This window comes from Arvicanthis niloticus, chromosome 15, assembly GCF_011762505.2.
Source record: "Arvicanthis niloticus isolate mArvNil1 chromosome 15, mArvNil1.pat.X, whole genome shotgun sequence".
NCBI lineage: Eukaryota > Metazoa > Chordata > Mammalia > Rodentia > Muridae > Arvicanthis > Arvicanthis niloticus.
In genome coordinates, this window is record NC_047672.1 from 50,422,232 (window position 1) to 50,448,250 (window position 26,019).

Here is a 26,019-nt window from a genome sequence, read left to right on the forward strand (position 1 = left end):
CATTATTTAACTAAAATAATTGAACAATGTAAATATATATGTTTGAAAGAAGAATTCAATAACTAAAATGTGATATAAGAAATCTGATATTCTAGATTGATCTTGTAAGTAGTTTTTATAGTAGTAACATATGGCCATTTTGAGTAAATAATAGCCCTATGTATTAAATCTGATCATGATTAAGAAATATGTAATTTTAAATGGAAGTTTGTGTTTTGAACTACTGAAATGAGTTTTATAAATTTTATAGAAATTATATTACAAATAGCTCATATCCAAGTTTCATAGTAAACTCAGATTATACAGCTAATATATATATATTTCTAATGTTAAGAAATGGCTATGTAACTGTATATGGGATGGATTTCCAGTTGGGGCAGTCTCTGGATGGCCTTTCTTCAGTCTCTGTTCCACACTTTGCCTCTGTATCTTCTGTGGGTATTTTTCCCCCTTCTAAGAAGGACCAAAGCACCCATACTTTGGTCTTCCTTGTTCGTGGGCTTCATATGGTCTGTGAATTATATCTTAGGTATTCCAAACTTTTGGGCTAATATCCACTTATCAGTGAGTACATACCATGTGTGTTCTTTTGTGATTGGGCTACCTCACTCAGGATGATATTTTCTAGTTCCATCTATTTGTCTAAGAATTTTATGAAGTCATTGTTTTTAATAGCTGAGTAGTACTCCATTATGTAAAACCACATTTTCTGTATCCATTCCCAGACACTATTGTGGATGCCAATAAGTGCTTGCTAACAGGAGCCAAAGATAGCTGTATCCTGAAAGGCTCTGCCAAAACCTGACAAATACAGAGGTGGATGCTCACAGAGAACTGTGGGACTGAGCACGGTGTTCCCAATGGAAGAGTTAGAGAAAGGACTGAAGGAGCTGAAGGGGTTTGCAGCACCACAGGAGGAAAAATAATATGAATCAACCAGATGTCCCAGACCTCCAAGGTACTAAACCACCAACCAAAGAGTACACATGGAAGAACCCATGTCTCCAGCTGCATATGTAACAGAGGATGCCTTGTTGGGCATCAATAGGAGGAGAGGACCTTGGTCCTGTAAAAGCTTGATGCCCCGGTTTAAGGAATTGCCAGAACAGGGAAGGGGAAGGGTGGGGGAATACCCTAATAGAAGCAGGTGGAGGGAGATGGGATAGGGGGTATCTGGGAGGTAAACTGGGAAAGCAGATATGTGAAATGTAAAGAAAATATCTAATAAAAAATCAAAAAAAGAGAAAAAATTTCTACTACTACTACTACTACACACACACCACACACACACACACACACACACACACACACACACACACACTGGCTATGTAAAAGAAACAATTTTTTCAAATTTACCACTTAAAGTCAGGAAGCCAGAACACCTAGTGTTATTTTCATGTACTATATTAAGGATTGATAACTATTTCTGTTAAATGTTAGTCTTGTAGGTCATGCCATTCTTTATTACAATCATCTAAGCTTTTGTATCATTAATGCAGTTGTAGGGATTGCATAAACTAAGATTCATAACTATGTTCTACTAAAATCATATTTTTAAACATAGATGGTATAACAAATGAAGCAAAGACATGAGACCTCTGTACTACTGAGACCTGTACACACTGGTAATCACAATGAATATTCTTACAATGATCTAATAATTAAAATTTAATTCTAAGTTCCATACTTAGAAACAAATTCATGTCAGACATGTTTACTTCTAATACTGGTGAGAGAATGTACTTACATTTCTTTGGAGATGTTAAGAGTCTTTGATATGCAGTTTACATTTTATGCAAATATCAACTCAGTTCAATCAAATCAATAATGTTGCTGTGGCAATCCTCAGTTTCAGCTATTACTATATCCTAACACATCATAACTCTTTGTTATTATTTCACTATTTATCATGTACCTAGAACTGAGTAAATCAATTGCAGCACTATCATTGTTTGAGTTTGGGATAATAACAACTTAAAGAGTAAATAGTTGATATACAACCACAACAAATCCACCCTTTCCTTTCAGCTTTGTGCTTTCAGAGCATCATCTAAGGTAACATCATCAAATCTAGCATTTCACTTAAGTGGCACTATATTTTATTCAGTTACTTACTCATAATTGATATAAACTATAAATATTTAGAAAATTTTCATGATTATAACCTTCCATTTAACTGGTAAATATTTTATGTAAGGTATAAAAAGAAATGTAATTATTACCCTGAATTTCACAAAGACGTATTAAGATCTAGGTTCAAATATTTACCAGCAGTTTGCCAGATGGTAGACAAGTCAGGACATCAATGCCCCTTGTATCTTGAACACTGTCCTACAAAAAGAAGGGAGATTAAAATGCCCAATCTTCCTTAGTGTAGCGTCTTGTGCTTTTAAACAGGGACCTTTACCTGATAGTTTAGGAGCCACTCAACAGTACCAGAATTTCTGGAATTCATACATTTTTAAATTTTAGGGGAAAAAAAAGGCTGGTGCTTATTTTGTTAAATTGTTGTTGATACTGACACTTAGACTATGTTATTTGCTATAAGGGTTTATTTAAATCTAACAATGTTATTATACAAAAAAGTCATCTCATATTTGATGTTTCTCATTTTTGGGGAACATAAAATTTTTATGTATATTCTTTATTTTGAACTCCCCTCTCTTTATTTATTTTGAATGCCCCTCTCTTTACCACTATCAAAACAAACAAACAAAAAAAACAAAAACAACAGAAAATTAAAGAAATGAAAAGAATGTCCTTTTTATTTTCCCCTTGTTTTCTTTTATATCACTGGCTACCAATGTTGATTAAACATTGAATTACCTGGTGATATTTGAGATACTATTGCCTAGCACTCAACAGGTTCAAGGCCACAGATTTAATTGTCCTAAAGTCCAGTCTTCATATTCTGTGTCTGCTTTCTACATGAAAACTTAGCTCATGAAATTATTATATAAGAAAAAGATAAGCATGGCACCATTCTCTGCCTTGACTCTCCTCAGATTCAAATATGGAAGAAATGACAAAGCTGGGCACATTCAGTCCAAATATCTTTTTACCAAAAAGAATGCCTCACAAATTTGTGTTTTTATTTGGCGTTTTTACTTCAGTCACTGCTCATTTTTAGAGTCCTCATTCATAATTGTTACTTAGATGTAATTAATATGTAGCATTTGGGGAATGAAAGAAGCTAATGTGGCTAATAGGTCACACTCACAAATAACATTTTCCTTGTCAGGTTTCATGAAGTCCATTAAAGCTCCATGCAGCTTCTTCTAGATGAAAAAGATATCTGAAGGGATACAAATATTTCTGCCACAGTCCCTAGGCATACACCTATTGTTCTGAAACTTGGTTTGTTAATGCAATGACTATCAAGTTTTCTCTGTCAAGAATCATTATTACTAAAATTTAGAAGTTGAGATTATAATAAAATTAGATATTTGTTAAGGGTTTTTGTAGATCTAGAGAAATAAAAACTCACTCAAGACTAAATGATGTCAAAGAGTGGAAAAAATTTATGATAAAATATTTTATACAAATTTTATGCAAAAGTAAGATTAATGTAATCATTGATAATAGAAATTATTTTTCTAATTTACAGAGGCAAAGGTTGCAGGCATTTTGAATCTTGCACAAGATAATTGTCTTTGGCCACTTTATGATGCTTCCAGAGTGACCTTGCCTGGTGTTTGTGCTCTGACCTGCAATATCCAGTAGGAAAAACCATATGGTTTCTCTGTGAGTATATGGTCAGGTTATGGATGTTAGATTGTTATAGTCTGTGATTTGTTACCACAATAATAAATTTCTTGAAAGGACATACAGAAATGTAAAGAAATGTAAGAAAGGCTAAATATAAATAAAGTATTTAAGAATATTACTTTAAAGAAGAATTCAAATCTCATTGAAGACCAGAACCATGAAGTGGCTTACCATTATATAGATTCTAGTTTCAGTATTTCCATGGGGGAAATCAATATTTCAATAGGATTCATATAGCATATTATTTAATTTATTAATTTGTTCAGTGTATTAAAACAACATTTTCATTAAATACTGACATGGTCAAATTTTATATATCTTAAGAAATTTAAATAGAGAGATGACCTTTTGAAATTGAGTTGTAAAATATGTCTTAGTTAACCATGTTGCACACTCCAGCTAAATGTCTTAAATAAAACAGGGTTTATGTGTATATTTAACTGTGGATGAGTAAATTAAATGATCCTTAATGTATAGCAACTTAGAAGCATAAAGGTATTTTTAGAAATTCATTGTAGGAAACGAAGACATTTGAAAGTAAGAGAAAAGCCATTAGATTAATAGAGCTCCTTTTCATCAAGGATGTGAAATGTATGGTTCACACAGAAACTAAGTGAACTGTTATATTGTACCATTTTGTCACTATCTCACTATTACGAAGAAAAAAAAGGCAAAGTGCCCTACGTAGGTTAAAGTAGTCAAACTTCGCATTTTATGCTTAAAAGATTTTGGAAACTTGATTGCCACAGTTCATTGGTTGCAGAGGATTTTATAATAGACATTGACTTCCACACATAATATCTTTTTGTCATTGGACCATTTAAATAAGAAAGATTCAAGGCATTTGATAAAACATTAAGCTTAATATGTACCTAAAATTTTCTTACATATGGGAGGGTGGAGAAGAGTAAAGATCAGTGAAGCCTAAATTCTCCTGAAAATCCCCTAACACTCTTTATATTAGCCATAAACAGTACTCCTAGCTTCATGTGCCAATGGGAGAGGCCTGGAAAACAAACAGGATATGTTGTCTTTTTCTATGAATTTCAATTAGGATCCAGTACATTTTAGAGATTATTATGCATTTATTTATAAAGCATAGTATGTAATTTTCAGTGGTATTAGTTTAGTAGAAACTGTGTAGTATCACCTGTTCTTTTTATACTCACATTCATCAATATTTTAAAAACCTGAGTCCTTAAGTAACTTATCAAATGAAATTTGATAAGTTACTTAATTAATAAATTTTCTGAAACTAGGAAATATATCTGGGATCTATAAATGAAATTGTTGTCAATATTGTCATATTTCTGTCAAAATAAATAAATATGCTAATCATTCAATAAGGTCTGATAACTATAAATTGAAAATACTTCTTCCATATACTATCTTGCTATTTTTATTTTTCTCTAATCATTGTTTAAATTATTACTATTCACTTTACATCCCATTCATTGCTCTTCTTCTGGTGCAAGTCTTCCCACAATTCTTTTCCATACCCCCAGTTCTCCTCTGAGAATGTAGAACCTCCTATGTACATCCCCCAACACCCTGGCAATCTTTTCTCACTGAAGCCAGACAAGGCAATACAGCTAAAGGAACATAACCTACAGACAGACAAAGGCTTCTGGGATAGACCCACTGCCATTGTTCAGGACTCACATATAGAACATGCTACACATCTGCTACATATGCACAGTGGGGCCTATGTCTACTCTATGTACACTCTTTGGTTGGTGATTCAGTCTCTGAGATCCCCAAGGGTCCAGCTTAGTTGACTGTTGATCTTCCTGTAGAAGTATTGATAATAGTTTCAGGGATTGGTACTTGCCATAGGATGGAACTCAAGTTGATCCAGTTATTGATTGGCCAATCCCTCAGTCTCTGCTTCATCCCTTGTTTCTGCATTTTTTCTGGACAGGATAAATTTTGGGTGGGTTGGTGTCCCTGTTGCTCCACAAGGTTTTTACATGGCTATAAGAGGTAGCCTCTTCAGGTTCCATTTCTCCAATGCTATGAGTCACAGCTAAAAACACAATAATTTATTTTTAGGTGCCTTGCCTATCCCAGGATTCTGTTATGTCCTCTTGGTGACCCCTACCTCATCATCCCTGTCAGTTGCAGATATCCGTTCATTCTCATGACCTACTGGCCTTCTTCCCTGTCTATTCTGAGAGGTAATCCTGAACCATACTACCTTCATTTCCCTCTCCATCCCCTTCCCCATCTACTTTCCTCCCTCCACCTGCCCCCTATGACTATTTTATTCTCAATTCTAACTGAGATCTAAGGATTCTTTCTTGGTCCTTACTTTCTGTTTAGCTTCCTTGAGTCTGTGGAGTTTGACAATTATATTCTATATTTTATGGCTAATATCCACTTATAAGTGAGTACATTCCAAGCATCTCTTTTGGGTCTGGGTTATCTCATTTAGGATGACATTTTCAGGTTTTATTTATTTGCCTGCAAAATTCGTAATTCTTCAATTTTAATAGCTAAATTGGATTCCATTGTTTAGATATACCACACTTTCCTTATCCATTCTTCAGTTGAGGGACATTTAGTTTGTTTCTCATTTCTGGGTATTGCCAATGAAGCTGCTAAGAACACAGTTGAGCAAATATTTTTTGGGGATGTTGGAGCATCTTTTGGGTATATGCCTAAGAGTGGTACAGCTGGATCTTGAGGTAGAACTATTTCCAGTGTTCTGAGAAACTGCTAATTTGATTTCCAAGTTGGTTGTACAAGTTTGTACTCCCACCAGCAATGGAAGAATGTTCTTCTTTCTCCACATTTTTGACAGTCTGAGCTATCACTTGAGTTTTTGATTTTAGCCTTTATGACTAGTATGAGATGGAATATAAGAGTTGTTTTGATTTGCATTTCCCTAATGACTAAAGGCTTTGAACAGTTCTTAAGTGCTTCTTGGCCATTCAAGATTCCTCTATTGAGAACTCTCTATTTTGCTCTGTATCCCATTTTTTTAAACTGAGTTATTTAAATGTTGGTGTTAAACTTCTTAAGTTCTCTCTATATTTTGTATATTAGCCCTCTGTCAGCTGTAGGATTGGTGAGTATAGCTATCCAATCTGTAGGCTGCTGTTTTCTCCTATTTGCAGTTGTGGTGGTTTAAATATGCTTGGTAGTGTGGCCTTATTGGAGTAGGTGTATCCTTGTTGAAGGAAATGTTATCACTTTGGGGAATGGGCTTTGAGACTTTCCTGCTAGGTGTCCAAAGAGCCAACCTTCTCCTTTTTGCCTTTGGAACAAGATGTAGAACTCTCAGCTCCTCTAGCACCAGGCTTGTCTGGATGCTGCCATGCTTCCTGCCTTGGTGATAATGAACTGAACCTCTGAACCTGTAAATAAATGTTTATTTATATAAGAGTTGTCTTGGTCATGATGTCTTTTCACAGGAATGGAAACGCCAATAAGACAGAAGGTGCAACTAGGGACTGGGGTATTGTGATAGGCCTGAGCATGCTTTTGTTTTGAGGATTGTGGATTTGGGAACATTGTAACAAAGTAGAATGCTTTAAGTGGGGCATACTGGGCCTTTCTAGTAGAAGACAGTGTTCCTGAGTCTGTTTTGAACTGTGGAGACATAGCTCAAGAGGTTTCAGAGGAGACTTTTTGTATGTGGCCTAGAGACCATTTTTGTGATATTTTGGTGAAGAATGTGGCTGCTCTTTGCCATTGTGTGAAGAGTTTGTCCAAGGCTAAGGGAAGAATCTTAGATTAATTGTTTTAACAAAGTAAGTCACAAAGCAGCCTGGTATAAATTCTCTTGTGTGGTTACTAAAGTTTACTCTTATAAAGGACATTTTAATGAAAAATAGCAAGGAAAGGAAGAAAAAATACAAAATGTGTGGTTCAAGAAAGGAGGGGGCACCAGAAAGTTGAATGGAGCTGAATCTTACGTTCAAGGAGATAAACAAATTAAGAAAGTGGTGATCTAAAAGCAAGATCCCACCCTGATAAGCATATGGTTCATGCTTTTGCACTTCAAAAATGGGCTGGGTTATTGCTTTCGTTTGAACTTTTAATCTGAAATGAACTACAGTCCAGAAATGGAGAGCACAGCTGTGATACAGATCTTGAGTCTGGAAGACATAGACTTTTGGTATGGATCTTGAGAAATAATGGCCATGAGATGCTTAGCATGGGTATGGTAGAAACACAGGCAAGCATATCTGTGAGTTCAAGGCCAGCCTAGTGCAAAGCAAATTCCCAGTACAGCAAAGCATTGTAGTACATGCTTTTAATCCCAGCATTCAGAAGTAAGAAACTTTCAGATTTTTGAGTTCAAGATCAATCTGCAGAGCAAGTTACAGTATAGCTAAGCTTAGACGGGATGCAACTCAGTGTTCTACTCTAGGCATCTAAAAGAAAGGTCTTAAGGCTCATCCCAACATTGACACACTTCCTCCAACAATGCAATACCTACTCCAACGAGGCCACACCTTTCAATTTAATTCCACTCTTTGGGCCAAGCATATTCAAAACACAATGAGGCTTCGCACCATGAAGGAAGCCAATGAGAGGCTAACAGTGGAGCCTATATGCAGTAGAAAACTCTAATAAATTGGAGATGCCTGAACCATGGGATGGTCACCACAAAGAACAGCAGTGGAATAGATAAACCAGAGCTTAGAATGCTGCAGAGGGCAGAGCTGGAGAAGAGACGTAAGGCATCGAAGGAGCCCAGAAGCTCATGTGTGGATCCAAGACACTAGAACAAGAAGCTGAAAAGTTGAACTTGCCTTTGATGCCCTAAGATATTAGAGATGCCAAAGCTGTTGGATACATGCTGAGGAAATCTGTTTACAGGGAGTAGAGACAGCCCAAGAGAAAGAACTATGTTCCAATCATCAAAGTAGAAAGGAGTTGGAGATATGATGAGAACTTTGATATCAGACATGGAAAAATAGAATTTAGAATTTCCCCAGAAGGTTTTTGGTCTTGTTTTGTCCAGGATTTCCTCACTATGTCATTTTTTGAATGATACTGTATATCCCGAGATGTTGGAAGTATTTGATCTGCTTTTCAGTTTTGACTTTATAAGGGATTATGATTAAGTGATTGGCATTATGCTATGTCTAGTTATGTTCCTTATAGATTCCTGTATTTGAACCAACCTATGGGAACCAGGGAGTGGTATATGGTGGTTTGAATATTTTTGGTGGAGAAATTAGCAGTATTAGGAGAAGTAACCTTGTTGGAATAGGTATATCCTTCTTGGAGAAAGTGTTTTTGAGATCTTCCTCCTAGCTGAGGAGCCAGCCTTCCCTTGTTTGCTGTTGGAAAAAGATGTAGAACTCTCAGCTCCTCTAGCACCATGATTACCTTGTTGCCACCATGCTTCATGCCTTGATGATAATGCACTGAGCCGCTGAACCTGTAAACTATCACCAATGAAATATTGTCCTTTATAAGATTTGCCTTGGTCATAGTGACTCTTTATAGCAATGGAATCCATAACTAAGACAAAAGTGTCCTTTGCCTCACAGAAGCTTTCCATTTTTATGAGGTACCATTTATCAATTGTTGATCTTAAAGTTGGAGTCATTGGTATTTCATTCAGGAAACTGTTTTCTGTACCAGAGAATTTAAGGCTATTCCACACTTTCTGTTCTATTAGAGTTAGTATATCTGGTTTTATGTTGAGGTTTTGATCTGCTTGGACTTGAGTTTTGTGCCGTTTGATATATATGGATTTATTTGAATTTTTCTACATACAGACATCAAGTTAGACCAGCACCATTTGTTGAAGATGCTTTGTTATCCATTGAATACTTTGGCTTTTTTTTTTTTTTTGTCAAAAATCAAATTACCATACATGTGTGGGTTTATTTAGAGTTCTTTTATTTGATTTCATTGATCAATCTTTCTGCTTCTATACTAATACCATGAAGGTTTTATTACTATTCCTCTACGGTATAGCTTGAGTTAAGAAATGGTGAAACCTCCAGAAGTCCTTTTATTGTTCAGGATTGTTTTTGATATCCAGGTTTTTTGTTTTTCTACATGAAATTGAGAATTGCTCTTTGCATGTCTGTAAAGAATTGAATTGTCTTTGTGTGTCTGTAAAGAATTGCATTGAAGCTATATATTGCTTTGTGTAAGAGGGACATTTTCATTATATTAACCCTACTGATCCATAAGCATGGGATGCCTTTCCATATTCTGATATTTTTCTCAATTTCTTTCTTTAATGACAATTTTTTGTCATATAAGACTTTCAATTACTTGGTTAGTATTATACCAAGGTATTTTCTATTATTCATGGCTATTGTAAAGGGTATTCATTTCCTAATTTCTTATCATTTGTTAAAGGAGGGTTACTGATTGTTCTGAGTTAATTTTATATCCAGCCACTTTGCCTAAGATATTTATCAGATATAGGAGAATTTTTGGGGATTCTTATATATGCTAGGATATCATGTACAAATAGCAATATTTTGATCTCTTTTTTTAAAAACAATTTGTATCACCTTGATCTTTCTTTGTTGTCTTATTGCTCTAGCTAGAAATTAAAATACTATATTGAATCATTAGGAAGAGACATGTCAGCCTTTTTTGTCCCTGATTTTAGTAGAATTGCATTAAATTTATCTCTATTTAGCTCAGCATTGGCTATTGGCTTACTGTATAGTGCTTTGATTATGTTTAGGTATGTGCCTTCTATCCTTGATCTCTCTAATACTTTTAATAAGAAGGGGTGTTTGGCTTTTATCAAAGGCTTTTCTAGCATCTAATAATAGGATTATGTGATTTTTATTTCTGTCAGTTAGTTTATATGATGGATTACATTGGTGGATTTTTTATATTGAACCATCCCTGCATCCCTGAAATGAAGCTTACTTGTCCATATTGAATGATGCTTTTGATGTGTTCTTAGATTCAGCTTGCAAGTATTTTATCCAGTATTAATGTTTATTAAAAAATTGGTCTGAAATTTTCTTTTTTTGTTGAGTCTTTATGAGGTTTAGGTATCAGGGTGACTGTGGCTTCAGAGAATGAGTTTTCATTGTTTCTTCTATTTCTATTTTGTGGACTTGGTTGAGTGGTAATTGTATTAGCAATATAATTGTATTGCAGGTATGGTAGAATTCTGTGTTAAAATCATCTGGTCTTTTTTGTGGGGGAAAAGAGTGGGAGAATCTTGATGGCTATTTTTATTTCCTTAGGGCTTATCAGGCTGGTTACATACTTTACCTGTTCTTGATTTAAGTTTGATAAGTGATATCTGTCCAGAAAATTTTTCATTTCATTAAGATTTTCCAATTTTATGGAGTACAAGCTTTTGAAATAAGACCTAATTATTTATTAAATTTTTTCAGATGTTGATAAATCTCCCTTCATTTCTGATTCTGTTTATTTTGATTCTATCTCTGTGTGCTTTGGTTAGTTTGGCAAAGGGCTCTTCTCTTGTTGATTTTTCTCAAAGAACTAGATCTTGATTTAATTGATTCTTTTTACCATTTTCTCTGTTTCTAACTTATTAATTTCAGCCCTGATTTGGGTTATTTCCTGCCTGCTACTCTGCTTGCTTTATTCTCCCTAGAGCTTTCAGGTGTACTTTTAAATTGTTGATATAAGAACTTTCTAATTTATTTATGGAGGCTCTTATTGACATGAACATTCCTCTTAGAACTGCTTTCAGTGTGTCCCCAGATATCATTGAGTAGATAGTTGTTTAATTTCCAAAAGTGTAGGCTTTCTGGTGTTTCTGTAGTTGTTGAAGTCAAGCTTTAACCTTCAGTGTCTGAATAGATACAAGGCATTATTTCAATTTTTTTGTATAGGTTCATGCTTGCTTTGTGATCACATATATGATCAATTTTGGAGTGGGATCATTAGGTGCTGAGAAAAAGGTGTATTCTTTTGTGCTTGGGTAAAATATTCTATAGATGTCTATTAGATCCATTTTCTTCATAATGCCTTTTATTATTATTTTGTTTAGTTTTTGTCTGGATGACCCATCCATTAGTTGGAGAGGGGTATTAAAATTTCTTACTATTAATATGTGGTTCTGAAAAGAGCTTGCAAGTACTGGAAGAAGTGAATCAAGCTTTAAGCAGAAGCAAGAGGGTACTGGGCTTCATTATTCCTGGTATTACAGCTATAATTTCATTAAGTGTTAGCACCACTGCTTCTGCAATTGCTTTGACACAAGAAGTTAAGACAGCTAGTTTTGTTAATCATTTAGCCAAAAATTTTACTAATGTGTTGAATATACAAGAGGATTTAGATAGGCATTTGGAACAACAAGTTAATGTTCTTTATCCTATTCAAATTATTGGGAAGTAGTTCAGAGTTTAAGAGTAAGGAGCCATTTCTAGTGTCATGCCAAATATCAATGGATTCATGTTAGTTTTAAAATTTACAGTGGTAGTCATTATAAAATTTACAGCAGTAATCATTATAATTACAAAAAAAGCTAAAGATACTTGCAGTGTATTTGGCATAATTTTAACACCTCTCTGAATGTTTTAACTTTTCATAATTTATGAATTTAAAGAATGCGGCTCTGCTAAGCATTGAAGAGGCAGATACTGCTGATAAAATTATCCATGGCCTGAGGTCACTATTTCTATTTTGGTCAAGCTTCAAAAATGATTTACATAGCTTGGTCATGTTTGCCCTTTTTGTCCTGAGAATATTTTATTTCTGCCCATTATGTTAAAGCATGTCTTTCACAATATCAATATGTTGGCAGCCAAAGTACATGGCTTGAAACTGAAAATGGACCCCCAAACAAAGTAATTTAATTAACAGGCTGGCAAGCCAAGGACTGGTAAGATTCTGAACAGAGATTTACCAACTTAAGACAGTAGTGCATTGCGTATTGCACAATGGGTAAGGAAGGCATTCTTGTCAGAAAGACCTAAGACAGGCTCAGTCTTGTTTATGAAATGAAAAAGGAGGAGAGGCAGGAGCTTTTGGGGCTGCTTGACATAAATCTGACATAGGCCAAGTGTGCCGTGCCAACCCTGACCAGCAGGAATTAAGACAGGGAACAACCGGTTCCTTCTCACAGCAGTTTACTCAGGATGCTTAGCAGTTGGTAGTCAAGATGGCAAGACCGCGAGCCCTTCCTGGGCGCAGCTTATAAACCCTGCCAGGAGCCCATGAACTCATGCCACGTATCATCTCTCCATAGGCTTGTGATGCTTGCGTAAGATCAGGCCACCTTGAAGCACAGCCTTCACACCTAATAAGGACTTGTTTATCACTCGGCCCTCAGGTGGCCATCACCATCTTGGGGCAAGGTTCTTATGGCGCCTAACAGCCAAGGACAAGGAGATGGGCTGCTTAGCAGGAATATAATAATGGTCAAGGACAAGGAAGTAGGCTTTAGGAAGGAATCTGACATTAGGCTAAAACAAAAAAGTAATTTCAGGCAGTAATCTAAATCTTAGGCTAGAACAAAGAGGTAATTTCAGGCAGGAATCTAAGTCTTAGGCTAAAACAAAGAAATAGGCTTCAGCCATGAAAATGACTTTGGACTAGGACAGGAAAGTAGGCTCAGATATTTTGTTCATCCTGATAAGCCCTTAGAAACAGTGATCACAGGAGTGATCATGGGATTTCATTTATTGCATTGCTTGTTCTTTGACTATTTGTGTTTATTCTCTAACTTGTTCCTTGACTATTTGCATCTATTGTATTGCTAGTTCCTCAACCTAGAACTGACCTTAATACTTGCATGTAATTAAAATGGTATGAAAGCAAAAGTAAAAAGGAGGGGACGATATAGAATAGGGGGTTTCTAGGGAGGAGAAATGTGGAAAAGAAATGACACCCGAAATGTAAATAAATAAAATATCCAATAAAAAAAATGTGGGTTTTGATGTGCAATTTAAGCTTTAGGAATATTTCTTTTACAAATGTGTGTGCCCTTGTGTTTGTGGCATACATGGTCAGAATTGAGATATTATCTTGATAGATTTTTCCTTTGACAAGAATGAGTGTCCTTCCCTGTCTCTTTTGATTAATTTTAGTTGAAATTCTATTTTATCAGAAGTTAGAATGTCTACTGCTGCTTTCGTCTTGGGTTTGTTTCCTTTGAAAACATTTTTTTCTAGCTTTTTACTCTGAGTGATATCTATCTTTATTGCTGATGTTGTTTCTTCTATACAGCAGTGTGATTGATCCTGTGTTTGCATCCATTCTGTTAGCCTGGGTCTTTTTATTTGGGAATTGAATCCATTCATGTTGAGAGATATTAATGAACAATAATTATTACTTCCTGCTATTTTGAATGATGGTTTGTGTGTGTATATGTGTGTGTTTGCATGTGTGTGCGTGTGTGTGTGTGTGTGTGTGTGTTTATATGTGTTCTTCCTTTGCTTTTGCTGGTATTGAGTTACTTATTTCTTTGTTTTCTTGGATATAGTTGTCTTCCTTATGTTGGAGTTTATTTTCTAGTATTCTCTGAAGGGCTGGATTAGTGGATAGCTATTGTTTACATTTGATTTGTCATAAGATATCTTGCTTTCTTCATCCATGGTAATTGAGAAATATGCTGGGTATAGTAATCTAGGTTGGCACCTGTGGTGTTTTAAGGTTACAAAAGTCTGTCAAGGTCCTTCTTGATTTTAGAACCTCTGTTGAGAAGTCAGGTTTGACTTTGTATGTTACTGGCCTTTATCTCTTGGCACTTTAATATCATTTCTTTGTTTGTAGATTTTGTGTTTTAACTACTATGTGGCAGGAGGACTTTCTGTTCAAGTCTGATTGATATTCTATCAGCTCCTTGTATGTTTATATACAGCTCTTTTTTTAGATTGGGAGACTTTCTTATGATATTGTTGAAGCTATTTTCTGGGTCTTGGAGTTGGGACTCTTCACCTTCTTCTGTTCCTGTAATTCTTAGGTTCAGCCATTTGGCGCTATCTCAGATTACTGAGATGTTGTGTGTCAGGAATTTTTTATATTTTACATTTTCTTTGACTGATGTATCAATTTCTTCTATTGTATCTTCAATGCATGAGATTCTCTGTTTCATCTTCTTTATTCTATTGATGATGCTTGCATCTGTTGTTCCTGTTCCCTACCCTAGGTTTTCGATCTCCTAAGTTTTTGTTTTATTTATTGCTTCTATTTCCACTTTCAGGTCTTTCACAGTTTTATTTATTTCCTTCACTTGTTACTTGTATTTTTCTGTATATTTTAAGGGATTTGTTTCCTATTTAATGACCTCTACCTACTTGATTATATCTTCCCATATTTTTAAAAGGGATTTACTTGTCTCCTCTTTAAAGACCTGTATCATCTCTACACAATTGGATTTAATGTCATTTTATTGTGCTTCTTTAAGTCTAGAATATCCAGGTCTTATGATTGTAGGATAGCTGTTCTCTGAAGGTATCATATTGCCCTGGCTTTTGTTGATTGTGTTCTTGGATAGCCTTCAGTCATCTGGATGTTTTTAATCCTTGGACAATCCTCTTATAGTAGGTATTGGGTTTGGACCTTGATTATCTTGTTTTGACAGCAAACTGATGTGTATGTATCCTTTGGCTGTATGGTTCTAAATCAGTACATCTGTATGGTTCAGGTTCTGCAAGACTGATGAATGTGAAAGGAGACATGGCAGGAAAATGGAGATCTGTCAGGCATACCAGACTGCTCAGGGCAGCAAGAGATGCCCAAGAGTACTCAAGGAGGAATCTGTTTAATCTTTCAGTCATCTCTCAGTTACCCATCTTCTGTCTAAATACAACAATGTATCTGTTTCTTTACTTCTCAATGTCTATTTTCCCAATTCAAAACCATGACCATGGTCACTTATGACCTATAGTCTGTCCTACTGCAACATTTTTCAGAACCTCCTAAAATAACACCATCTGCAATAGGGACGTTTCATATCAAACCCAAACCTTATGCTCCTTGTTCCAAATGCTCAAAACTGTTTCTTGACACAAAATATATTAAGCCCAACCTTAAATGTTGTCAGAGGCTTAACAGTTCCAACAGTCTTTAAAAAGATTAAGACAGAGGACTTTCCTAAGATTCAAGGAACTATCAGGTTAATTCACTTTTGAACAGTTAAAAAGTATGTTTGGTCCTCCTAAGATGCAGTGGTTCAGGGTAATGTCCCTATTCAAGAGGAAAAACGAGGTAATAGAATTGAAGGAAGCAAGAGCAATAGTTACACTGGACACTAAGTTTTATAACTCTCCAGGTATCAGGGATACACTATGTTGTGTAGAGTTGTGTGCACCTGCTGGATAGTCTTGTTGCTATGAACTTACAAGTAAGTCACACATGCTATCTCTTTTGAATTGGCTCTGGCTCTTCCATTAGCTTCCCTCAACATACATTCCATATTTCCCTCAGCATACATTCCATATCTCAAAAATTTTAGATTCTCCAGTTCAGCTTAGTCACCATTCACATGCTTTCACGTGTCACCCCATTAATGATGCTAGTAAAGATTTTCCCCACTGAGCATACTGCTTGGCCTTTTATTTGACCTTTTTTAGAACTTGGTTGATTCTTTCACAATTTATATATTTTGAATCTATATTTCTTAAATATCAATACGATATTTTTGAACACCAGTTTTATCAACAAGTAGAAGGGTAACTGAGCCTGTTTGGAATATGTCTGTAACTGACTGGGTAATTAAATAGTAGAACTTACATCCTTAGATGGAACTGTTGATAAAGGCTCTTGTTCTTAAGCCAAGCTTTCAAATGAGTTTAAACATTCATAGATTTGATAGAGGAATTTTTGGGATCCGGCCAATTTCTAATATGCCCTCAGTTTAAATTTTCTGTCCTCCTGATAATATGAATTCTATGTTATATTGAAATTTCCTCTATCAAATCAATTATTTTATTACTTTTTAATTCAAGTCACTCAATGTCTTAGGAACCATATAAAATACAGAGATTTTTTTTTTCTGTAATGAAGCAAACATGGCTTTTAGGTCAGCTTATAATAGAGCCTTTATTCTGATATGATATCTCATTCTTTTTATCAGTCAGGGTTTCTTTAGCATCCACAAGAATCACCAATCAAATTGAAAGGCAGTAAAAGCTTTCTCCAGCCTATTGCTTCAAACTCTCCAAAACCTAGCCCCCTTGTGAACCAGTTCTGAAGACTTATGACTAAGTTCAGTCACAACAGTGGCCCTACATTTCAAGTTATCAACTTTCAGAGTGCCTTATTTTTGTTCTTGTCAGAGCAATTTTAAACAAGGAATAGTTCATCTAAATCATTGTTTCTGAGGGTTAATTTTATGGCATCTTTCATTCATGCATATAGATCAAACTTTCCAGTGGTCAAAAAATACCAGAGATATTTAAATGCATGGTGGATAGTGAAAATAACATGAAAGGGTCAATGGCAAGGTATAAATTCCATAGGTATACTCTATGATGACTAACTAGCTCTACTTAAGACTCACTCAAATTCTGAAATTTCTGAAACATCCAAAAATAACTCCAAGACTTCAACAGCTTGACATGACATCACAACAGCCTATGGAGTAGCCTTAGATGCTTAATCTTTCTACTAACTACTCTGCTTTTAGAGATTCGAATCACTGTTTTATAATTATTTCACACTCCTATCTTATCATTCAAGTCAATAACATGGTTTCCTTATTCTACCAAGATTTCTACATGACCAAAGTCAATATGACATCAATGTACATGATCAAAAAGACTGAAAAAGTTCAGGAGGTGGATTCAAACTGATAAAAAGAACTACAGGAAACAATGGAATGCGGAAAATAGGAGAGGTAGTCTTCCTCAAGGAAAAACACATAGATTAGTTATCAAAAAAACAAAGGGTCCTGAAAAACACACACACACACGCTCAGCATACATGCCACTATTGAATTTAGTTGTATGTGTGTTTGTATGTGTTTGTGTAAAATCTAGTTTCATGTGGGCAGTTTATCTTTTCTTTCCTGTATCTGCTTGGAATTCTTAGCAGATAAATACAAAGGTAACATTCTATTGAGATGTGTATGTGTGTGTGTGTGTGTGTGTGTGTGTGTGTGTGTATCTAACAAATTTAAGAGTAATGGGGGTATATGACAGGATTGGTAGAGCAAAAAAGAAATAGGTAATTATGTTATAGTATCAATAACAAGAATAAAGTAGGATCTCCTGAAAAGAAAAAATATAAAATACTGAAAACTCACATGATAATCAGTTATTTAACATCAGAGATTTTTTTTTGATGAAAGGGTGATACTAAATGTATAGATTTAAATGTATTATAAGTTGAGCAATATAAATTTTTAAATATATTTTGAGTGGCTTTCCCATGATAATGGTAGAAAAAAGGTTGTCTATTTGCTTTATAGCTGTGGAACATAGCTCGAGCATACAGTATTATGCTTCCACCATTGTTTCTCAGGAATATATCTTAGAAAACAGTAAGTTTCAGAACTAAGATTTTTTATTCATTTATATGAAGTAATATTTACATCTATTTTCTATTTTATTTCAGTTGAAATTAACAGTTGATCATATACTAGATTTCATTTTCAGCTGTTTCTATGTTTTAATTTTTCATCATCCATCTCTTTCTCCTAACATTATGTACATTGGGATATTTGAAGACAATATAGTTAGTAGCCCATGTTAACTCAACAAGTACCAGAAATATAAAAGCAAAAAGAAATATCTCTGCTAACAATTTATAAGACCAATTTGTTATAACTTTGTAGAAATGCAAATAAAAATGATCAAAAGCCTAAGTCTGATAGAATATGTTTACTTTTATATAGATTATAAATGAATTTCATCCTGAAATATAGAAGAAGGAAATCCATTAAGTCTCCTCTCTTCAGATTTGCTCAGTGAAAATACAATCTAGTTTCATACGGACATTCTTTTTTTGTGTGTGTGTTGTTTCTTGTTTCTGCTTGGCATTCTTATTAGATAATCATTACTTCAACTAAGGGAATGTTCACATATGATTCATTAAAACTGAACAATAAGAATAGAGAAAACAAAAACAATAGAAGGAAAAAATGCCATTCGTTTTCACTAGATTCATTTTTTTTTTTTGTAAATCTCTTCTAGAGTTTACATCAGAGTTTGGAAGAAATACAGCCCTTTGCAGCACGATGGTGTTTGCTAAATTCCATAGTGATGTTCACAAGCAATTTTTATATGCACAAAAGACGGCTCAATCCTCTACTCTTTTCCAGCTCTTAAGGTAAAATTTAATTTCTATCACATTTTAAGTTTGCATTTTCTCATTCCCCTCTCAACCCTGTGATGTTTATATATTCCTGACATTTGAAAAAACAATCAACCAAATAATATTGCCATCAACAAAAAAAGTACACTAAATTTACAGAGGAGAAATTGCCAGCTACCAAGAGGCAAGTAATTGATTATAAAGAGAGTTATGAAGACATGACTAGATTGACAAATAATTAGTATGATATGAGTAAATGTAATGTGATATGATAGAATATGATCAAATTAACATCTGATAAATGTTGTGTATGACTCTATCTGGGAGAATATCACCTAGATAACATAGGGGCACACTTATTCTTTAAAGTTTCTTTATATTCCGTCCCATCCTCTGTCAGAAGTGGAAGTGTCTGGTTTCTTCAGAGACTCAGTTGTGTCATGTGTTTTTTTTTTTTTCTGTAAAATGCCCTATGAGTAGACTTCTTTGTTGAAGTAGACACATGGGAGAATGTTTTGCTCAGAAGGAGGCATGTGATGTTTTGCTAGAGTGAATGCTTGAAAAAAACGCTTGAGGTTTAGAAAGGATATAAATATAGCCTAAAGGAAGGGTGGTGATTATGGATGCTATTGGTGTGCCTTGCCATTCTTTGCTGGTCATCATTGGAGTTTGCTGATTCTGGACTTGGCTGACAATGCTGAGTGGTATTGGTACACCTTTCTCTTCTTTGTTGGTCATCATTTGTTGCACCATAAAAGACTTCTGGTGGTATTCTGGTGGTTACTTGCCACTTTTGTGTACTCAGGCCAATTGGCAGGGCCTTGCAGTTTCTTCTGGATATATCTGCCATTGCTAATTTGATAACGGTATTTGCATGTAAATCTAGCTGCCACTGCTGATTGGTTTGAACTGAACTTCTGATATTCTGACAATACAGATTGGATTTGTTTCAAAGAAGTATTGCTAAACAGGCCCACATCCTTCCTTGCTCTACTAAACTTTCCTTTCCAGTTCCTCTTGTGGGTGGTGGGCTAGAAGGGAGGTTAAACATGTAAGAGCCCTTATTAAAAATAGGTTTTAAAAAATCTAAGCCTACAAGTGTCTCATTTTGTCACTGGGTACACCTCTACCTTCTGGCCAAGCATTTTTCTTTCTTCACAGGAGATCAATATGATTTGTTGAATTATACAGTTTGTGGTTTTGTTTCTGCATCTTTGCTCAGAGTGTTTTCATAGTTACACGAATCATTGCATACGTCAATATTTGATAGCTTTTTATGTTATATATTATTTCATATTTTGAATATCACTTTTAAAAATATTTTTCTCTTGAGGCACATTGGCTCCCTTCCTTTTCTGATATTAGATATTGTAAACAGATTTACATTTATACTAAGTTTCTATCTGAAAGTATAGCAGAATATCATTAATAGTATAAGCGTTGGACTCCCTCTCATGGCCTGAGTTTCAAGCTGGGCCTGTCCCTGGCTGGCCATACCCACAATTTCTGCTTCATCTGTACACCTGCACATTTTGTAGGCAGCACTAATTGTGGGTGGAAGTTTTTGTGGCTGGGTTGATGTCTCAATCCCTTTATTGGAAATCTTGTTTGGATTTAGGAGATGGTCATTTCAGGTTCCATATTCTCCATTGCTAGAAGTCTTAGTTGAGGTCAGTCTCATAAATTCCTGGAAATTTCCATTGTCATAGGTTTCTAGCTTGTCCCATTCATGACAACCCCCACTTCCGTCGTCTATCCCAGTATTACCCCAGCTGTGTAATCTTCCCACCTCTTCCTTCTTATTCCCATACCCACCATATTCACCATATGTTCTCCTCTTTTGATCTAAGCAGGATTTCTATTTCATTTCCTCTTCTCAGAGAATCAAGCTCCCCAAGCCATCTTGGTTCCTCCTTGTTATTTAGCTTCTTTGGGTCTGTGGAATATAGCATGTTTACCCTGTACTTTATGCTAATATAAAGTTATAAGTGAAAGCATACCCTGTTTGCCATTCTGGGTCTGGGTTACCTCACTCAGGGTGATCTTTTATAGTTCTATCCATTTCCTTCAAATTTCATGTTATAGAGGTTTCACTAAAAAACAGACACAAATAGATGAAGAAACCCACAGTCAAACCTTAGGCAGATCTTGGAGAATCCCGTGGCAAAGGGAAAAGAAGGATTGCAGGAAACAGAGTGGTCAAAGACATTACAAGAAAACCCAGAAAAATCAACTACATGGGTCACTAAGAACCCACAGAGACTGAACTGCTAACCAAAGTGCATGAATGAGACAGATGTAGGCTCTTTTCACATATATAGCACTTGTGCAGGTTGGTTATAGAGGCTGTCTCTAATAATGCTATCTGCCTTTGCATCAATTTCTTTTAAATGGACTACCTTTTCTAAGAAACAAAAGAAGGGTGTGGATGTGGGAATGATGGCAGATAAGAGGTGGAAATTGGAGGTTATTAGGGAAAGGAAGCTTAGACCAGGACAGAAAGGAAATAAATAACAATTAATTCTAATAAAAATAAAATAATCAGTTATAATGAACACAGATGGTGACATTTATATACATATAATTTTATTTCTCTTGAGTGCATATTTGAATATGAAAAATATACATTTGGTAGGATTATATTTACTTTTACAAAACTTCTCAAATTGTTTCAGAACTATTAGACTACATTGTATATCTATGAACAATACATGAAATTTAGAGATTTCTTATATATTTGTCAGAAATTATTCTGGGGAGTAGTTCTAAAGTTTATTTGTTCTCCAGAACATTCTTGTAATAAGTGGCATATAGAAGCTCCTTGTTGCATTCAAATTTGAACTCACTAATAAGAGATGACCTGATAATTTTTATGCACTTCATGTTTTGATGAAATGCTTAGATTTTTAGTATTTATCTTAAAATTTCATTTGTTTGTTCTCCATTTTCATATATGAGAAAGATTTATAAAGTTGACATGAATCAATGAGTATTCATTTTCTCCTGTGGCTTATAATTATATCTTTTTAAATGTATGAATGCATATGTATGCACATGAATGTGAAGGTCTTAAGTAAACTATGGGTTGTGTTCCTCCATCGCTTTACACTTTATTAGCTGAGGCATGGTCCCTTTTTGAGTAAGGAGAATATTGAGCTTGCCTACCATGATTTTTATTTGCCATCCCTGTGCTTTGACTCTCTGAGCTCTAGAATTACAAGTAGGTCTCTACCTCACTGCTTTTTACATGAATTTTAGGAAGCTGAACTTTGTTTCTCAAACTTGCAGGGCAATTATTTTCTACAGTGAACACTCTCTCTAGCTTTTATGCGTTCTTGTTGTGGTAGTTGTTATTATATACTTTGATCTGGAAGTTCCAGAATGATGATACAGAGTGCTCAGAGTAAATGAACTTAACTTATTCCTAATTTTAAGAAGAAAATTTGATTTTATCAATTAGTGGATATTAATTGCATGCTTTTAATTATATACTCCTCATCAAATTGTGCACATTATTTTTGTTTGCAATTTTTACATTTGAAAATAAGCATTACATTTTTGTCAAATTATTTTCTCAAAGAGTAGCTCTCACCCGCTCATCAAAGGAACTTCTTCCTTCAAAAGAAGAGGACTATTACAAAAATCAACTTCTGGTCAAATCACAGAGAACAACTGTTCATATTCACACCTAGATTCTACATCTCAAATACAGCTAAGGCTCAGATAAAATCATACAAGAGAGTGATTAAAATTATAAGATACAAAGAACAAGGATGTCTTCTACAATATTTAAGTTCTATATATGACAGGGAAATTTCAACAATATGATCAACTAAAGAAGACACACATATTAAAAATACTACTTGGCATGCCAGTGTGGGTTGATAATGTATACATACTAGATACAGAGCTACAGACCAAATGGCTGCTGTGGTAGGAAATTAGGTTTAGGCTAAATCCCTTGATAGGTTATCCATTCTCCAGTCTTCACACTGAAACACATATATGTATGAAAAACACTAATGGATTCATTGTATTACACACATACACATACACACACATACACACACACACACACAGAGAGAGAGAGAGAGAGAGAGAGAGAGAGACAGAGAGAGAGAGAGAGAGACAGAGACAGAGAGAGAGAGAGAAAGAGAGAGAGAATCATTAGCAAAGAAGATAAATTATTAATCATACAAAATAATTTGATATTAGTTGAGTTTGTATCATTTAAAAATTATTTGACTTTGTGTAGATCACCTGATTCATTAAGATTTGATTTTCTATAATAGTGAACAAGGGGGGCAAATATTTTCAATTTTATATATGCTGAAAACTGTGTTACTTTTTGAACCAAATAATTTTTTTTTCATAAATTAGGAATTAGGATTTAGGAAAAATAACAACATTGCATATCCAGTCTTTTATGGTAAAAAGTTTTGAAGAAAATAGCAATGATCTGCAGAATCTCTTGATAGCCAAAGTGCCTGTTAGTCCATTCTGCTTAGTTCATTTCTGGTTTTAATCTGTCAAAGGACCACTTCATTACTAATGATTTGTGTTCTCACTAAAGTGCATTCATGCTTAGAATATTGCTATGATGTATTGACAGAGAATATTATGCTGCAAGCATGCTAATTGAAACTCTTTATACCACAGTTAAGTAAAACAAAAATTTGACTAGAGCCAGCATAGTAATATGACCAATAAAATTTTTCTTCTATTGCTGGCCTTTAAATTCATGCTATAAATAAAATATAATAGAAGTTAGGAAATTATCTCTATAACACACTAAAAGTGAATTTTCAATGAATAATTTTATAACCTCACTGCTACTCTGGAATATATTGTTACTTAGACCCATACTTCAGTAACAATATAAAGAAGTAGACAGTTCAATGTTCTCAATCAAAATATTTATAAGTTGGAATATAAGACAAGTACATATATTTTAATACATAATTTATATGAATATTTTATTTATATGGGGTATAATTGTAAGCAAACTATATAAATTATTTCATAATGAGAAAATAGAGTAAAAGGTTTATAGTTGTATGAGAAAGTTGCAAAAATGAGCCTTCTAAGGTTGTAGCTGAAAAGGATCTAAGGGAGCAGAGTGGAATACTCAGTTTATCAAGTCAAGAGAGAAAATATGAAAATAGAGGGTGCATTTTGAGGTCAAGATAAAAGCAACCTCTAAAAAGCCAACTTTGGTAATTCATAGTGAATAAATTAGGAGAAAAATTAAAGTGAACAGAAGAAAGAGGCACATAAAAAGTTGCAAATTTTTCTAGAGATAATAGGGAGAAAAAGTCTGTCTTAGTGATTGTTATTTTGCAGTCCAGAGAAACCACGACTAAAGCACCTCTTATAGAAAATACCATTTAATTGGAATCTTGCTTATGACTTTAAAGGGTTGTTAATGATTATCATGGTAGGAAGCAGACACACATTTTGCAGGGACATTTCTGAGGGCTTTCATCCTTATCTGTAGTTGGTAGGTAGAAAAGCAAGACACTGGGCTTTTGAAGCCTCAAAGCTGACGCTTAATGACATACCTTCTCCAAAAAGATTATATGTCTTCCAACATGGCCATCTCTTAATTCTTACCAAATTGTTGATCAACTGGGAACTAAGCTTGGAAACAGATGAGTTTCTGGGGCCATTTTCTTTTTAACTGTCATATTCTATTACCTGGACTTAATAGCCATGCCAAAATGCAGATTGCATTTAGTCCAACTCCAAAGTCACCATCATCTATTACAGTCTCAAAGTTGCTGAAAAGTCAGAAGTCTCTTCTGTGACTCAAGGAAATCTCTTCACTATAATGTTTTGTGAAATCAAAGCAGATCATACAATGGCATCAAATATATTATCATAGAATATATCACCATTCCAAATGGAGGACATCTAGGATGGTGAAGAACTACTGGACCAAAGCAAGACCTAAAAGCAGGATGAAAAACTCCAAATTCTGCATCTCTATGCCTGATGGCAAAGCACCCTTCAGATATCTAGCTAGATTAAGCTTTGTGGACTGTAACATACTTCTTTCATGAGGTGGTTTCATATATTATGAACACCTCATTTTGACAAGCATCCCCCTATAGCTCTGGAATTGTGAACATCTTGGAATTTCCAAAGCAATTTAGCATTTGCCTTTGCTGCTTCATGTAATGGAGTTTCTGCTTTTCCATGCAAAGACTTCTCTGTCAAACATCTGTCCTCAATGGTTTTCCTAGTGGAGGAACATTCCATAAGCTCTTTGCTGTATCCTTCTTGATAAAGTCAGAAACAGGGCCAAATTGTCTGATTCTTCTGCTTGTTGGAGCTTGAAAGTGGATACCTCCTTGACTTAAATTTATCTAAGCTCCCCCAAATTGTTGGATTCCTTTGCTGATTAAGCTTTTTTTTTAAATTTTTTTAAATTCCTTTTCACAGTTTAGAATCTTAGCTGTGTAGGGCTATGCCCTGAGAGTATTACAATCTTTACTCCACTTTGTATCAGGCTTTTGTTTAAAACTTTTGATTTTCTTAAAAACGAGTTTTGCTATAATTTTTACTTCTCAATGGAGATCTGCCTACTAGTGATCACTATTAATTATGTGACACAGTCAACTGAACTATCCCAACATCTGGTATGTAATACCCTTAAACCACAATTCTTCAATTTAGCCTGAAGCAAATTTTAGGGCAAGAATAAAATAACAGTCATTTTCCTTGCCATAGTTTTACAATAGTCTCTAAGCCCACTTAGAATAGTTTTTCCCTTTGAAACTACTTGAACAGTTCTTCATAGTCAAATTTGTCTTCAACACATTTTTAAAAAAATATTGCTTATTTATTTACATTTAAAATGTCCCCCTTCCATGTTTCCCCTCAGGGGTGTTTAGTTGGTTGATATTATTGTTATTCCTATAGGGTTGCAAACCCCTTCAGCTCCTTCAGTCCTTGCCCTAACTCCTCCATTGGGGATCCCATGCTCAGTCTGATGATTGGCTGCGAGGGTCCACCTCTGTATTTGTTCAGCTCTGGTACAGCCTCTCAGGAGACATCTGTATCAGGGTCCTG